At 35.3% G+C, this 17,855-nt stretch overlaps 1 protein-coding gene across 2 annotated transcripts in view; it reads left to right on the top strand.

Moving 5' to 3' along the window:
* LOC133646801 (uncharacterized) overlaps positions 1-17,855 on the top strand; it is a 123,198-nt gene that overhangs the window by 49,493 nt on the left and 55,850 nt on the right. The gene's annotated exons all lie outside the window — the stretch shown is intronic.

Genomic DNA, 17,855 nt, shown 5'->3' with positions numbered 1-17,855 from the left:
GCTTGTTTGCGTCCGCGTCTTGTCCACTTTGACTCACTCTCACAAAGAGACTCTCCTCCTCTGTTCACACGCTGTTTACATTGTTCTAATAACCAATAGTGAATTAGCCAGTCACTTTCACTGCTTTGTCATAAAGTAGTTATTCAAAAAATTATATCATTTACATAGATATTTGAAAAAATATTTTACTACTTATGAATGTGAATTGTGTAAAAAAAAACAAAAAAACTCTTTATTTTTACTTTTTTTTAATAAGTAGTGAATTAGTCACTCACTTTCACTGGTAGTTATTTAAAAAATTAAATAGATTAACATATATTTTTGATAGTATTGAATTATTAACTTAGAAATTATTTTACACTTTTTTACAGTTGAAAATCATTTTAATGGGAATTGGTTTAAAAAAAAAAAATTACTTTGGTTCGAATAATGAATAGGGAATTATTCAGTCATTTTCCCTTTTTTTGTTGCAAAGTAGTTATTAAAAAAACAGAGTGTTGTTTTACATATATTTGTGATAGTATTTTAGTTCTGATCTAGTAATTATTTAAAATGTTTCTATCCAGTTAAACAGTTTTATTGTGACATTTTTTAGCAATTTTATTTTACATAGTTTGAAACCATAAAATGTGTGTGTGTGTGTGTGTGTGTGTGTGTGTGTGTGTGTGTGTGTGTGTGTGTGTGTGTGTGTGTGTGTGTGTGTGTGTGTGTGTGTGTGTGTGTGTGTGTGTGTGTGTGTGTGTGTGTGTGTGTGTGTGTGTGTGTGTGTGTGTATATATATATGTATATATATCAATGGATGCGCTTATATGTATATATGTATGCGCACATATATATATATATATATATATATATATATATATATATATATACATTTATATTTATATATATATATATACAGTAAATATTTATATATATACATTTATATATATAAATATGTATGCACGTAAATATATATATATAAATGTATATGTATAAATATGTGTTTGTGTGTAATAATGTGTATGTATGTGTATATATTTATATATGTATGTATGTCTATATATTTATGTATGCATATGTGTTGTGTGTATAGATATGTATGTGTATATGTATAAGTGCTTGTGTGTGTTATTTGTATGTATATATGCCTATATATTTATGTATGCGTATGTGTTGTGTGTATAGATATGTAAAAGTGTATATGAATGTGTATATGTGTGTATATGTCTATGTATTTGTGTGTGTGTGTTATATATATATATATGTATGTATGTGTATAGATATACTGTGTGTGTATACACATACTGTATGTATATACTGTATGTACGTGTGTGTATATATATATATATATATACACACACACATTTATACTGTATGTATGTATGTATATATATATATATATATATATATATATATATATATATATATATATATATATATATATATATATATATATATATATATATATATATATATATATATATATATATATACTGTATGAGTATAGGTATGTGTATACTTTATATACTGTATGAGTATATGTATGTTTGTGTGTGTGTATATATATATATATATATATATATATATATATATATATACATATATATATATATATAGTTATAGATATATCTACAGATATATATAGATGTATAGATATACATACTGTATGAATATATGTATGTATATATATGTATGTGTATGTGTGTGTGTGTGTGTGTGTGTGTGTGTGTGTGTGTGTGTGTGTGTGTGTGTGTGTGTGTGTGTGTGTGTGTGTGTGTGTGTGTGTGTGTGAAAACACACATATATGTACACAAACATATAAATACATATAAAGGAAAATATAAACTGTGCAGTGAATTATATATTCCAAATCGTCAGTGCTGTGACACTATTTATACTTAAAACAGTTTAAGTACTTTTTTAAAAATATTTGTCATTTATTGCATTCATTGTAGTACAATGCTGCAATACAATTTTCATAAATAGAAAAACATTTTGAAAGCATTATTTTACCACTTTTTTTAAAAACCTTTGTTGAAAACATCAAATACATAAACAATTAAAATTTTGATTGTTGAATTATATGTATACATTTTGATTAAAATTTCAACAAATATATAAAAAGTAAAATATCAGACTGTTTACCTACAGGCCAACTTTGTGTTGTATTAGACATTGCCATTCAAAATCTTTAATGCAATAACACTAAGGCATATATGACAATATGCTGTTATTTATGATAGCAGTAGCAATACTGTATTAATACTAATATAATGTTGGTCAAGAGAACTGATTGTGTTCTCTTTCATGGGCTTACAGAGCTCCGAAATGGGAGGGTGGTAGAAAAAATGCTGTCACACACTTTAATTTGCTCTTTTGTAATGACGGGGCGTAGGTTAGTTAATTTCAATTTTTGATTTCAAAAGCTATCAAATACACCTCAGATGAGAAATCAATTTTCCCAGCTGCCCCGGCTTTGTGGCGAAAAGAGCTGCCGCCATTGGCGTAGCCCGTGTCACATGACCCAGTCAGGGATTAGTTCAGGAGGCCGCGCTGCTGCAACCTCAATTACAGTCTGCCTCTTGTCATTTACCTCCAGAACACCTCATTCTCTCACATACTCATATTTAATTCATGACAGGCTCCAGCAGATTAATTGCGATATAGATGATTTAGAGCAAACGGGGAGCGCAACTTTGCTTTGCAAGCCAGCGCTCTGCTTATTTCTTGTAATTTGGCAAGCAGAGAATTCCAAACAGTATTTTCTTCAACAAACGTTGTATTAAGAAAGGAATTCAATATTGCAGGAGCAGTGATTTTAATTGGACGGTCTCAGAGTGTGGCTGTGGGCAGCGTCATTGACCTCTCCATTCCCGGGCGCGGCGCCGCTGCTGCCCACTGCTCCCCAAGGGGATGGGACAAATGCAGAGGACAAATTTCACCACATCTAAGTGTGTGTGTGACAATCATTGGTACTTTAATCTTAATCTTAATCAGAGGGAGTTTGACAATTCAGCCTTCACTAAATGCGCTAGCATTCTTCCATGTGAATATCACATGCACAATGAGAGCAGTTTGATCAGGCAATTATAAACTTTTCCAATGTACGCAGCTAACTGAGCACCGGGAAGTCAAAACATGTATCATCTAAAATTCCTTTTGATGCTGCTTGTTTGCGTGCAAGCATATTTTACAACCTCATTAAGCCTGCGCTTTGGAAATTGACTCCATTTCAAAAAAAAGGAATAGTCGTAAACACACCCTCTTTTAGTCAAATTGAGAATATACTCAGTAATCAAAGAATCGTCTTCTCTCAAATGGATCGCCCAGGCAGCTCTTGCAGAGCAGGCAATTTGCGGCCATATCATGAGATTATATCCATTTGACAGTCGTGTTATTCCATGATGGTTCCCATGGCAACTGTTTGGGCGAGGCCTCGGCGGAAACCAACCTCAGCTGTCATCTCTTCACCTAAAAGCTTTGTAATTGCTCTCATTTGCATACTACAATTAAGTGTGTTAGCTCACAGCAAGAACAATCAACCTCCACTAAAGACGGGGGATGCTATAATTATTATATCAGTGGATTCCTCCAACACATTGCTGATGAGCCTGTCAAGCTTCAGTCCTCCTCCATGCACAAATATAGGCTTGCATTCTATTTCATACGCACGCACTTACATTGAACGGTAACACTAAAAAATATATATTTAATAGGGCAATATCTAGAAAGTCTTAAAAATGCAGGGGTTCGGCACTTTTGTATTTACATGGCAGCTTTGTGTTATAATATATCTTACTGTATGCTATAAATCATTGGATTTCCATGTCATTTTTATGAAGGCCTCACTGCTCCTTTTGTAATTTTGTAAGTGAGGTCTATTTGTGTTTAATTTTTAGAATATGTCGGTCAATAAAAAATAAAAAATATAAGCTTGTTTTGGCCCTTGAGCCAGACTTTGAATATTCCTAATTTAGACTCATTGGAAACCGCAGTAGCTAACATAATAATATTGCTCAGTTTTGTTTGACACAGTTAGATAGGTTTTATTTTTACAATGTGTTTCCGAATGTGAGTGTGCTATTTGTTTTTTTTTCTTACATTATTTGGCAAAATATTAGAAAATACAGCTCAATGCAAATATAAACCAAAACAAACTACATTCATGATCATTGTAAATTGTTAACAGTAAATGGCAAACAAAGTCCATTTCTGAAATGATTTCTTGTATGTAATCAAATTTCAGAAAAATTGTACCGGTGTACCTAACTTTATGACCGGTGGTAGCAAATATTACTGATTATGCAATATGAAAAATTGGTTAAAAAAAACAAACACCCAGAATCACTGCAAATTACAGTCAAAACATGAAACGTTATACATCTAATCTAATTACAGTGTATTGTGCAAGTGTACTGTACCTAATTTTATGACCAGTGGGAACAAATATTACTGATTTCCCAATTAAATTAGATTAAAAACGACCCAGAAACACTGCAAATTGTCATCAAAATGGGTCAGAAAACATCAAACCCTATCCATGTAATCTAATTACAGTGTATTGTGCAGGTGTACTGTACATAATTGTATGACCAGTGGGAACAAATATTACTAAATTCCCAATTAAATTAGATTAAAAACAACGACCCAGAAACACTGCAAATTGTCGTCAAAATGGGTCAGAAAACATCAAACCTTATCTATGTAATCTAATTACAGTATATTGTGCAGGTGTACTGTACATAATTGTATGACTGTGAGAGTAAATATTACTGATTTCCAAATCAAATTGGAAAAAAAACACTGAAAATTGTAGTCAAAATAGTCAGAAAACATCAAACGTAATCAATTTGATCTAATTACAGTGTATGGTGCAGGTGTACTGTACCTAATTTTATGACCAATGGGGGCAAGTATTACTGATTTCCCAATCAAATTAGTTTAAAAACAACAACCCAAAAACACTGCAAAATGTCGTCAAAATATTCAGAAAACATCAAACCTTATTTATGTAATCTAAATACACTATAGTGTGCAGGTATACTGTACCTAATTTTATGACCGGGAGATTAGATATCACTGATTTCCAAATGAAGCTGGAAAAAAAAAACACTGAAAATTGTAGTCAAAATAGTCAGAAAACATCAAACGTAATCAATCTAATCTAATAACAGCGTATGGTGCAGGTATACTGTACCTAATTTTATGACCGTGAGATTAAATATTACTGATTTCCAAATCAAATTGGGAAAAAAAACATTAAAAATTGTAGTCAAAATACCGTAGTCAAAAAACATTAAACGTAATAAATCTAATCGAATTAGTGTATGGTGCAGGTGTACTCTACTTAATTGTATGACCAATAGGAGCAAGTATGACTGATTTCCCAATCAAATTAGTGGAAAAACAACCCAGAAACACTGCAAATTGTAGTAAAATAGACAGAAAACATCAAACCTTATTTATGTAATTTAATTACACAATATCGTGCTGGTACAATGTATCTAATTTTATGACTGGTGAGAGTAAACATTACTGATGTCCAAATCAAATTGGGAAAAAAAACACCGCAAATTGTTGTCAAAATAGTCAGAAAACATCAAACCTTATCTATGTAATCTAATTACAGTATATTGTGCAGGTATAACGTATCTAATTTTATGACTGGTGAGAGTAAACATTATTGATGTCCAAATCAAATTGGAAAAAAAACACTGAAAATTGTAGTCAAAATAGTCATAAAACATCAGACTTTATTTATGTAATCTAATTACAGTATATTGTGCAGGTATAATGTATCTAATTTTATGACTGGTGAGAGTAAACATTACTGATGTCCAAATCAAGTTGGAAAACATTTTTAAAAAAACACTGAAAAATGTAGTCAAAATAGTCAGAAAACATCAAACCTTATCTATATAATCTAATTACAGTATATTGTGCCGGTATAATGTATCTAATTTTATGACTGGTGAGAGTAAACATTACTGATGTCCAAATCAAATTGGAAAAAACACTGAAAATTGTTGTCAAAATAGTCATAAAACATCAGATCTTATCTATGTAATCTAATTACAGTATATTGTGCCGGTATAATGTATCTAATTTTATGACTGGTGAGAGTAAACATTACTGATGTCCAAATCAAATTGGAAAAAACACTGAAAATTGTTGTCAAAATAGTCATAAAACATCAGATCTTATCTATGTAATCTAAGTACAGTATATTGTGCAGGTATAATGTATCTAATTTTATGACTGGTGAGAGTAAACATTACTGATGTCCAAATCAAGTAGGAATTTTTTTTTTAAAGACACTGAAAATTGTAGTCAAAATAGTCAGAAAACATCAAACCTTATCTATGTAATCTAATTACAGTATATTGTGCAGGTATAATGTATCTAATTTTATGACTGGTGAGAGTAAACATTACTGATGTCCAAATCAAGTTGGAATTTTTTTTAAAGACACTGAAAATTGTAGTCAAAATAGTCAGAAAACATCAAACCTTATCTATGTAATCTAATTACAGTATATTGTGCAGGTATAATGTATCTAATTTTATGACTGGTGAGAGTAAACATTACTGATGTCCAAATCAAATTGGAAAAAACACTGAAAATTGTTGTCAAAATAGTCATAAAACATCAGATCTTATCTATGTAATCTAAGTACAGTATATTGTGCAGGTATAATGTATCTAATTTTATGACTGGTGAGAGTAAACATTACTGATGTCCAAATCAAGTTGGAATTTTTTTTTAAAGACACTGAAAATTGTAGTCAAAATAGTCAGAAAACATCAAACCTTATCTATGTAATCTAATTACAGTATATTGTGCAGGTATAATGTATCTAATTTTATGACTGGTGAGAGTAAACATTACTGATGTCCCAATCAAATTGGAAAAAAAACATTGAAAAACACTAAAAATATTCAGTAAACCCCAAACCTTATGTTTTGTAACAGGAAAACAAAATATTGCTGCTCAATTGCGCAGTTGTGCCTAATAATTTGGTGTGTAAAACACACACTCTCACTTTTTCCATGTATTATTTGACATCAGTGTAAATAAAGTGCAAACTTAGCTATGTAAAGTCAACCAAATGTTCTAAAATGCATCATTTATTGCCACTGCACATACTGTATACAATAGTAATGGATATCAAAACAGGCATGACATTATTACCACAAACATTAATCATGAAGAAATTACAATTTGGCAGGAATAATTTGATGATCAAGACCGGAGCTCTGTCGCCCTCAAAATGGACCCGAGCCCTGCTTAATGACGTGCTTGTTTGATAGGCGGCTATTTTTGATCTGACGCCGTCACGTTTGCAGTTTGGAAGCGTGACGTATGGAAAGGTCGCGTGCACGGCTCCCTGAGCATAGTCCCCCCTCAGATGTGCAGAGACTGTAATGAAGAGCTCTTGAACTCCCAGGCAGGGATGCTGTGACAGGAGTTCAGCAGGACGCCTCTTTTGGCTCCGTGGCCTGCTAACACACACATCAATTTTCCCATCCTTAATGTTTATTTTGGGGGCTTGATGCACTAAAGCAGGTGCCTCCCCTCCATTATGTGATCCTGCAGCACATTTGGGCGATTCTTTGCCTCCAGGCCCTGTTATTGCGACCGCAAGCCTTCCTACACAAACCGGTCAAATGAGACCCGCGTCAATTTTAATTAGTATTTATCCTGTTGATGACCCACTCCCTGCCGCCGCCGCCGCCGCCGTCCACGTCGGAGGCACAAATTACAGCCATCATTGCTGTGATTCCAGCAGCCCACGGTGCACTATCAGAAAATGAGTGTGGCTATACACCAGCGCCGGGTTCAAGGTGTCACAACACAATTATGCGGCCGCGCCACCTGACGAGCTCCGACTGGTCACGGGTGTGTGACAACTAAGCTGGAGGGGCTAGCGCGTCTGTCACATGCAGGCGATAAGTGCAGTCCCCGTTGAGCTTTTTATGATGTGGAATCATATGCGGCTTTTGATTTGACGCCGGGCGAATCCGCCGAAAACAAGGCGGCGATGCACGGTCATTAAGCGCAGTCATCAATGAGAAGTTTCATGTAGAAGGAATGGTGGGAATCAGCTCGGGGGTGACTTTCAATCAACCTTAATCCTTGTATCTCATAAAACTTTGAGCACAAAAATGAAGGGAAGCTCCTCGCCGTGCTCTCAGTGTCAAGCCATTAGGCTGTGTGAAATGAGGTGCCACTCACCAGTTCCATCGCCAGCTCACCATACTGTAGACATGCCGCAAAAAAAAAAAAAAAAAAAAAATATATATATATATATATATATATATATATATATATATATATATATATATATATATATATTTATACTATATGGCTCAGCAGTGGTGGAGGAGAGCTGAGGGAACATAATTGGGCTGTGATAGTGGTCCACGCAGCAATATCCTGTCACAAAGACATGAAGAGGGCTGTCGGAGGGATTCCGAATAATCCACTTTCTAGATTGCTGTGCAGATTATTGTGGAAATGTGTGTTTGCTTGCGTGTGCATCTGTGTGAAAGGCAAAATAACAGGGTTTATAAAGTGGAATATAAATTAGACTTGGAGCAAAAACATACCTTTGAAGTTGCACCCAACTTCCAATTTCCTGCACATGGTCCAAAATACTTTCATTTTAAAATAGCACATTAAGGATTGGCAGGTCCACATTGATAATAAAAATAATACATTTCAATTATAAGCACTTTTCAAGAAGCCCAAGGACACTTTACAATAAACAGATAAGATTATTTAAAAGATCATGATAAAATCAACACATCACATTAAAAGATAATGACAAAATAAAAAGGATAACATCAACATGTAACAGAGGACGAATAAGTTGATGTTTTGGGTTTGATAAAGTGCATATAAAAACAATCACCATTTAAGGGGCTGCTTGCAACCTTTACATAGATGCCTAGAGGGAGCAAACTTTCGAATGTATTTTAAGCGTGATATCTTGCCCTCTTTTGGCTTATAGAGGGAATTGATTGTAACAATGTACGTACGTAACACGTGCATTAGCTTTGGGTGTTAGCACTTTATTGCGATTTGGATGATTTGCATTAGCTGTCGTTGAATGTATATTCTATCATGACAACATGACTGCAAATTGTTTGTTGCTTTTCTTCGGCTAAGGGTAAGAAATCAGATTTTTTTTTTGGTCAAATCCAATCTTTTTATGTACACGTTAACATTACAAAAAGAATGCGACATCTAATGTGAATGCAATAGGACCCGCATGCAGACATGACGTCACACGTGCTGCAGTGTATACAGAAGTAAACATGGGTCCTGTTCTAGTAGGTGTCAGTCCTGGCGCCTTATTGGCAACTTCGAGGATTTTGTGCATTCAAAGTCAATATTTTCCGAACAAAATTTTTTCACGTAGAAGATTAAGAAGGAAGAGGGCAAGCATTTTGGCTCTCGCAGTTTGTGGGCCAGCAGTCGGAGACAGCTTGTGGAACATTGACGTGAGTTCCTAATACATTCATTTCACCTATTTTCTGCTCAGTTGTCAACTGTTTATTTTAAAAACGTCTATTTTGGCAAAGACTTATGACGCTTATCACTTTTTGATGTCGTATTGGTCGGATTAGCGCAACCGCGGTGTTCGGACTGCAGTCGAAACAAGGTCTAAGATGGCTTTTGTATATGTGCTCCCTGCGCGTACATGTTGACAAGATGGGGTGAGTGACCGCCGTAAACATCAATATTTTTTAGGGAGCCGACAAAAAAGTAAATTGTGAATAATATAGACAGTTTAAAAACAAATGTGTGTTTTTGTTATATTTTTTGCTCAGAAAAATGTAACTGGGAGTAAGTTGCAAACAGACCCTGCAATATAGATTAAAAATCAATTATATTCAGTTGTGATTAATCAAAATGATTCCGATAAATGTTAATACATTGACAACACAAGTAATAATTAACATGGATCAAAGTTATTTTTTTGGTTTTTTATTGCAATAGTTATTGAAAAAGATGGACCACAATTGTGCATACTGTCATGCCGTAGAACTTCAGTGGAGTACCTCACAAGACCCAGTAAGAATGAAAGCATAAACCGTGCTTTTTCTTTAGCTCTTTGCGTCTTTTTCCTCCAAGTGATGTACCACTGTCTTGTGTGAAGTCACAACAGATGTCCGTATATCCCGTGAAACCTTGGCGTGAGACCTCAGTTCAGTGAGCTTCAAAGAACTGTGATTTTGCTCTTTCTTTGGATTTTCATGGCATTTGTTGAATCAGTTTATTATTAAAAAAAAAAAGAATCCACCGTCACCATGTAGGGCTGCAGCTGTTGATTGTTTTAGTAATCAAGTAATCTATCGATTTGTCCGGAGAAAACACACTTAATAACCTCAATGCCTATTTTAGGGAAAATAGGTGTAAAAAACGATTTTGATGCTTTCCGTAATCTTAATTTTTTAAAATATATATTTAAATGCAAATCATCATCGAAATTGCACATTCTATGTGGTCCATAAAAAAGTTATTTGTTACACTCAAACGATGACTTGAAGCCACAGGATACATATCAAAGTTTTTTTTCTAACCGATTAATTTGTGCTTTACGATGTTAAGCCAGATGTCAACATCTGTGAGGCTTCACGAGAGACAACCGTAAATTCCGGACAATAAGCTGCTACTTGTTTCCTAAACTTTGAACCTTGCGACTTTTTAAACGGTCTGGCTAATTTACAGATTTTTTGCTGACAGCCATAAAGCGATTGATTTTTTTTTAAACCGAGCAAATATACCGAAAAGGTCTTATTGTTTATGCTTTGGTGCCATCTTTTGCACAAGTTCGCTCAGTGCAGGTGCTGCAGTGTCCCTCCATTTAGTGCTTTCAACCGAATGTTGAATTGTTGTTCCGTCTTCATAGCGTTGCTACTTGTATGGATTGTTCATTCATCGCTCCAAGCAACGTTTGCAAGTTTTACAATATAACTAAAACAATTCGTACTTACTAAACCGTCCCATGCGTGATGTCTTTAGGAGTGTTTTCATGCATATGTGTACGTGCTATCGTAATCAAGCAAGCGTCGTTAGAATTAGCTAAAATGCTGACCTATCTACAAGTGTCTTTGTCCATATTATTAACTTACAATGGCATTATTTTTGTATTGTTTCAGTTTCACAAATTCCTCAGTAAATTCACCAAAACGTCACAGTGTAGTTATCGAGTCTGTTTAGCTGATTGTAGAGCTAGCTTCTTCAGCTAGTGGGTCCATGGCGATGACTTCTGTTTTGTTTGATCAGCCGTTTAACTGCCCTGTGACAGGCATATGTAAATAAACATTTACTGAATCTTACTCTGCAAAATAACTCATTTTACAATGTATATATCTGCGATTTTTTTTTCTAAAATTTAGTGGGTGTGGCTTATATACCGGTGCGCTCTACAGTCCGGACAACACGTTACCTCTGTAATTGTGCTTATTTGGCTTTTGGTTATTTGTTATCCTCAAGGGAGTACTACGTGCGCTGTATTGGCACGCTGTGCTACCGTTCATGCAGACACTGCAGGTTTAATTCCCAGCCAGGTGCAGGTGTAAAAACGAGGCCAAACTTCTTTGCTGCGACAACCCATTATACGTTTCAATGGAGAACTCCGATTCAGAGAGTTACCTTTGACTATATCACAACTGTTTTGCTGGAGTCTTGCATGAATTAAATTCAGAGGTACCTTTGACGACTCACCCGCTTTCTGCACCGAAAAGTAAAAACAAAAGTTCCTCGAATTGAACAAAGTTAAAAATAATCCCTTTAAAGTTTTGGAAGTCAGAGCTGCAGTTATTTTAGGAAGCAAGCAAAAGTTCTTTTGACCCCAACTCCGGCAATATCCACCCGGAGGTGGCGCTCACAAGCAACAATGAGGAGGAAATAAAGCTAATAAGTGTCACTTTGATGTGACAACAAATTATACATGCTTCTTTCAGATCTCATTTCCATTGGGCGACACAGAGATACCCTGAAGCGTGGCTGTTAATGGGAGACTCCATCAGCCAGGCTGGAAAACGGCTGCCTCATTACTCACCCCGGCACAGCTATGCCTGGGGTGCTCCGTTTCCCCCAGCGCTCCCCCGGTTCACAGAACCACCGCGAGACCACGTGTTAGGTTTATTCCCTTATTTGGACTAAATAGAAGTAAAGAGACTCTTGTGTGCTCGTGTCAACATCTGAGACGCCGTGGACGTTTATTTCATGTTTTAATTGTCCGACTCTCCAGCTGCAGATTGGTATTCAGGAGGAATTTTCCATCGGTGAAGGTGCCAAACACTCGCATAACCTACGCTCCCGCCGCAGCTCCTGCAATGAATATTTTAAAACCTGCACGTGAATTTCTAGTCTTGTCCGTCGTCGAGCCCACTTTCCTGCTAATGTGCTTATAACCAAGCTCTCGCCGGTTCGATCCTCCCTGACAAAGTCAATAGGGGGCATCCTTCATCTGTCGAAACCCAAACGTCGGAATATGTTTCATGCTATTTGCGTCTTTTCTTCTTGCGCGTCGCCGATAACGCCGAGTCCTCCATTTGTCACTCGGCCCCGGATGAAGCCAGGGTTACCTGGCAACGCTAATCAACAAGAGAGCCGGAGCGGGTCCAGCACAGATAAAGCGGGGTGACCCTCTGGTGACTGCCTCAGCCAGAGGGATGGCGATGGCAGCGGCAGCTCGCCATGCAATCTGTGGAGCAGATGGCGTCGGTCCCGGGCAGAGAGCAGCAGGTCTCAGCCTGCGTGTCACCAGGATGATTTGAGCTGGCTGCCTCCGAGCTCCACTTAATACCTTCCTGTATCACAGACTTGTTAATAGTCTGGGCAAAAACTCACAGGGTCTCTTAGAAAAGAACAATAGTCCGTCTGTCTCCCTCGCTTGTTTTGTGATCTCTCCATCCCTGGTGGCAAATGTTTGCTGCTATGCTGTGCCCTTCACCGCCCTGAAAAGACACTGTTTATCTTCTGCTTGGCCAGGAGGGATTGCCAAAGGCTCTGTGTGGACACAGCTTTCTTTATAGATTTATTTTAAAATGACAACATATGTATTTTCTTAGAATTGTACAAAAAAATGTGAACCATTTTAAGAGGGTTTTTTCTTAATGTTGGATTTTAATTTAATGGAATTTAATGTTTTTTACAGGTGTACTAATGTACAAATACACTGATAGTTATTGAACCATATCCCAAAGCCAAACAGAACATGTAAGTCCTTTATTTTTGCAAAGGGCTAAAAACATTTTTTGGGGGGGATTCCTCTCACCATATATCTCAATCGACATCAGCCCTAAACAAAAATATTATATGTAATTTTGTATTTATTTATTTTTAAACCTGTCCTTTTCAGCCATTTTGTTGATCGAGATGCCCATATTTGCTGCGCATATTTACTTTACAAAAGAAAAGTGTGGGATATTTAACTTTATTAAATGTTCGGAAATATTAAGTGGGGGATGGAATAAAAGCTTTTTTTATTTTTTTACACTTAACTTATGTAATTGTATGTTTTTTGCGGTTTTGTAAACTACATTTTCAACATCAAATTATGCTGACAATTTTATTAAATAACATTTTTGTGAGCAGAATGTATGTGTTTAAAATGTAATTTTGTTAAAATGCAGTGTTTTAAAATTCAGTGTTTAAAAATAAATAAATCAGTGTCAAAAATTTTGTAAAAATTCAGTGTCAAAAATTAGATTTTTTTTTACACTGAAATGTATAATGGATTTATCTGCACAATTTTTTGTATCCTAAATTTTTGTACAATGCTATTTTCACACTCAACTTTAAAACACAAATTCTGTTCACAATTGTTTCTTCAATAAAGTTGTCAGCATCGTTTAATTCAAATTCAAACGCAGAAGTTTACTTACGTACATTTTGTGTCCAAAAAAAATTAACCTCGATACAGAAGGGGAAAATGTGAGGACAAACCAAGAGCAACAACAACGACAGAACTACATCAGCAAATATGATATACAATTATGATAGTAGAAATTATACATAAAAACAAATTAGTGAAGTAGATAGTAATAACACAGTGATGACAATGAACATTATTGTACTTTTTTTAATCTATTCCTTCATCAAATGAAGCCACAGTTGTCAATTAGTATTAACTTGCATTACATGACTTTTACTCATTCAAACGTGTAACATACTCTGATCAAAAGGGTTAACGTTATAATTTTTTTAATTCATATTTAGGACTGCAGTTTAATGGAAAAAAGAACAATCCAAATTGCTTTTACGGCCTTTAAAAACTTAAGGACATTTATGTCCTGTTTGGCTTTGAATATAATTACAATCAAATGTCCCCAGACAGTTCAACGTGTAATTGTTCATCCATCCATCCATCCATTTTCTACCGCTTATTCCCTTCGGGGTCCCGGGGGGCGCTGGAGCCTATCTCAGCTACAATCGGGCGGAAGGCGGGGTACACCCTGGACAAGTCGCCACCTCATCGCAGGGCCAACACAGATAGACAGACAACATTCACACTCACATTCACACACTACGTGGAACCATACTGTAATTACTAATACAAATAAGTGGTTTTGATTATTAGTATAGCTGTTTTTGTTTTTGTTGTCAATGTATTATCATTTGTAGTCGTTAGAGGTGCACAAAAATCAATTCATATCCGGATCGCAATTATTTTTTCATCTTATTCTAAATTAATCCATAATTTTCAAAAAACGATTCAAAATAGATTTTTATGGTACTTTTTTTTTATTTTAATTTTTTTTTACTAAAAATATGTTTTTTTTAATTTGTTTTTAGTCCATCTCCATGCAAGCAGAAGGAGCTTTTCTAGCCTGTAACATGTTCTGAAAAAGTGTCATTTTAATTATTATACCAAATAATACATTGCAAAAATCGGTCTGAATTAAAAATTGTGTCGAATCGAATCGGCACCCCAGGAATCGGAATGGGGTCGAATTGTTGGGTGTCCAAAGATTCACATTGCTTGCAGTCGTAGTATTTCTTTATAATACAATTCCCATTGTAAAAAAAAAAAAAAAAAGTTTTTTTAATTTAATTATATGGATAATAAAGGGTTTACAAAGTGTTTTTTAATACATTGAACTCTTAATAAAGACTTAAGTAATTAAATAACAGTATGACTTACTTGCCAAATTCCATGGCCACTCTTTGGCCTACTGAAGTGTATGCTGTGTTCAATAGAATGAAATTGAGCATAAGAATTGGAGATGTTAATTTACAAGTTAAACGTATGTCAGACATTTTGTTTCAAAGTAGCCAAACCAGCCTGCACTAATTGTAAAAAAAAAAATTACAAAAAATAAATCATAATTTACCAAAAAATCGCATCATTTGTCTGGTTAACCAAAAATTTATAAACACAGATATGAATTATTATCAATAATGATGCATCAGTATTATATACTGCAACTAATTTGAATGAACTGGAGTACTTTTTCTGGAGGCAACTCAGATGATCCATAATTCCACATCATGTTGTCGAGCGAATTGGGTTCATGCGATGAAATAATTAAAGCATTAGAAAGGTCAAAAAACATTTGCTTGACTTTTGTCCTTTAGCGCTTCCCCTCCGCCTCGTTGCTTTTTTTTTTAAATGTCGGTCACGGACACAGCCGCTCCTCTCTGGCTTCATTTTGGATGAAGAGTGGCAGCAGGCAGAGTGACAGACTGCCCCCCGAGATGACACCTGTCACTAAGGGGAGTGCTGCTAATCTACAAGCCTCATTTTGTTTGAACTCTTTGTCACCTTGCCGTCAAATCCTCCTCTCCTCGGTCGCTGCCAGCTTTTCCTCCCCTCTTGCTCCCCTTCCTGCCTTCGCTTGGCCCGACCGCTCCACGCCAGACTCAAAGGAAGCCCCGGCAGCACAGCACACGCTTTTATTCTGCCGAGCTAATAACATATCTTCATAAAGGCTTTATCATTTGTTTGCAATAAGATAATAAGCAGATTTTAATTGCTTTTAACAGTTTTCAACAGTAAGAGTGGGCCCTCTAAATGGCAAGTAGCGCACTCTTATGTGAAAGCCTGATACCATTCAATTCAATGTAGAAGACAGGTGCCAAACTCAAGGCCCGGGGGCCACTTTATTTTATACGGTCCGCGAAAGCCTTAAATTATTACCAATAAGGTCATTTCTTTTCTTACAAATTATTATTTATTTTTTTCCATTTTGACAGAAAAAAATAAATGTAGCCTACTGAATGTAATTTCATATATTTTAATAGTATATCAAACATTTTCCGGTCGTTGAAATAAGAATTAATACTCCCAAATCTGCTCGACTCAAAGCAGGTTATCATCAAACTGTACTCTGTAAAAATGATTGACAGATTTTATGAATTTAAAAAAAAAAAAGAGGTAGCTCAGTCGTCAGAATTTTACCATAAAAAAAACCCAACATTTACGGTATTACACCGTGGAAACAAGGATTCTTTATGTTTTCAGTTTACAGCAAGGGTGTCAAACTCATTTTAGCTCAGGGGCCACGTGGAGGAAAATTTGTGTACACGCAAGCCGGACTATTAAAATCATGGCATTAAAACTAAAGACAACTTCAGATTGTTTTCTTTGTCTTACTTCGGCCAAAAATACAACAAACCCATTCTGAAAATATTACAATAAAAATATAGGATTAAAAAAAACGCAGCGGTAAAGTTTGTATCCGTGAAGGAAAAAAGAAAGTGAATAACTGAATAAATGTACATATGCATAACAATTTGATTTATTTTGTATTATTTTTATGTTTATGACAACCTTTTTCCAAAACACAATATAGAATGTGAGATATAACAGGATAATGCATACATTCATCATTTATTTTCAAAACGGTTACAAAAATGTGGGACCCCATTTTTATGACTTGATGGGGTCCCTGGGACCCCATTTGGAAAATTCCTAGCACCAACACTGCTGGAGTATTGGTGCGTGCAAAACCCCTGCGGGCCGGATCTAGTACTAATCAAATATCATCCCGGGGGCCATAGATAATTTGGGCCTTGACTTTGAAAACACTGATCTACAAAGATACAAATAATTGCTATTGCGACATCCAGTGGACACATTTAGAACAGCTGTTTCTTTCTTTCAAAAAATTCAGGTTAATTTTTATACTTAGCAAACTCATCCCGGAGGCCGGATAAAACCTGTTTGCGGGCCTGATCAGGCCCCTCGGGCCGTACGTTTGACACCCCTAGTTTACAGTATTATGCTGTAAAATTCACGGTAAAATTCTGACAACTGAGCTGCCAGTTTTTATCGTGTAATCTACCTATTTTTTATCACATAGAAATGAATAAAAATGTAATATTAAATTGCATGGTTAATTGTGTATCATATTATAATATAATTACAATATCAAAAGGCAAATCCTTATACATTTATATTCATATACTATTAACTCCACAAACAGCCCTCTTCTGAGGGCAGCCATAACTGCGATGCGGCCCTCAAAGGAAACAAGTTTGACACATCTGATGGAAAACACACAAATATATTAATACATTTTTATATTTGGCAAAAGGAAAAATCAGCACCAGTAGCAGTTAGGGCTGCAAAGATTAATTGGATACAGAAAAAAGTTTAAATGTATATTATGTTGCTTCGATTAATTGTTTAAGAGATTAATAAAATTATTATTTTTTAATTTAATACGCAAACATAGTTTCCACATGAGAGTGTTGGTATGTGGTTGCCGTGATCTTTGTGGAGTTTTTTAATGTTGTTATTATTACTATTAATGCACACATGTTACAAGTGCAATGGCAATGTTTATAATGTGCATGTAATAGAAAACAAGGAGCTTATGAAAAGCAGAAACAATGTTCTTATTCAAACA

This window comes from Entelurus aequoreus, linkage group LG03 (genome assembly GCF_033978785.1).
Source record: "Entelurus aequoreus isolate RoL-2023_Sb linkage group LG03, RoL_Eaeq_v1.1, whole genome shotgun sequence".
Classification (NCBI taxonomy): Eukaryota; Metazoa; Chordata; class Actinopteri; order Syngnathiformes; family Syngnathidae; genus Entelurus; species Entelurus aequoreus.
Note: the sequence above shows the minus strand (reverse complement) of the source record. Positions and strands in the feature narration are given on the sequence as shown.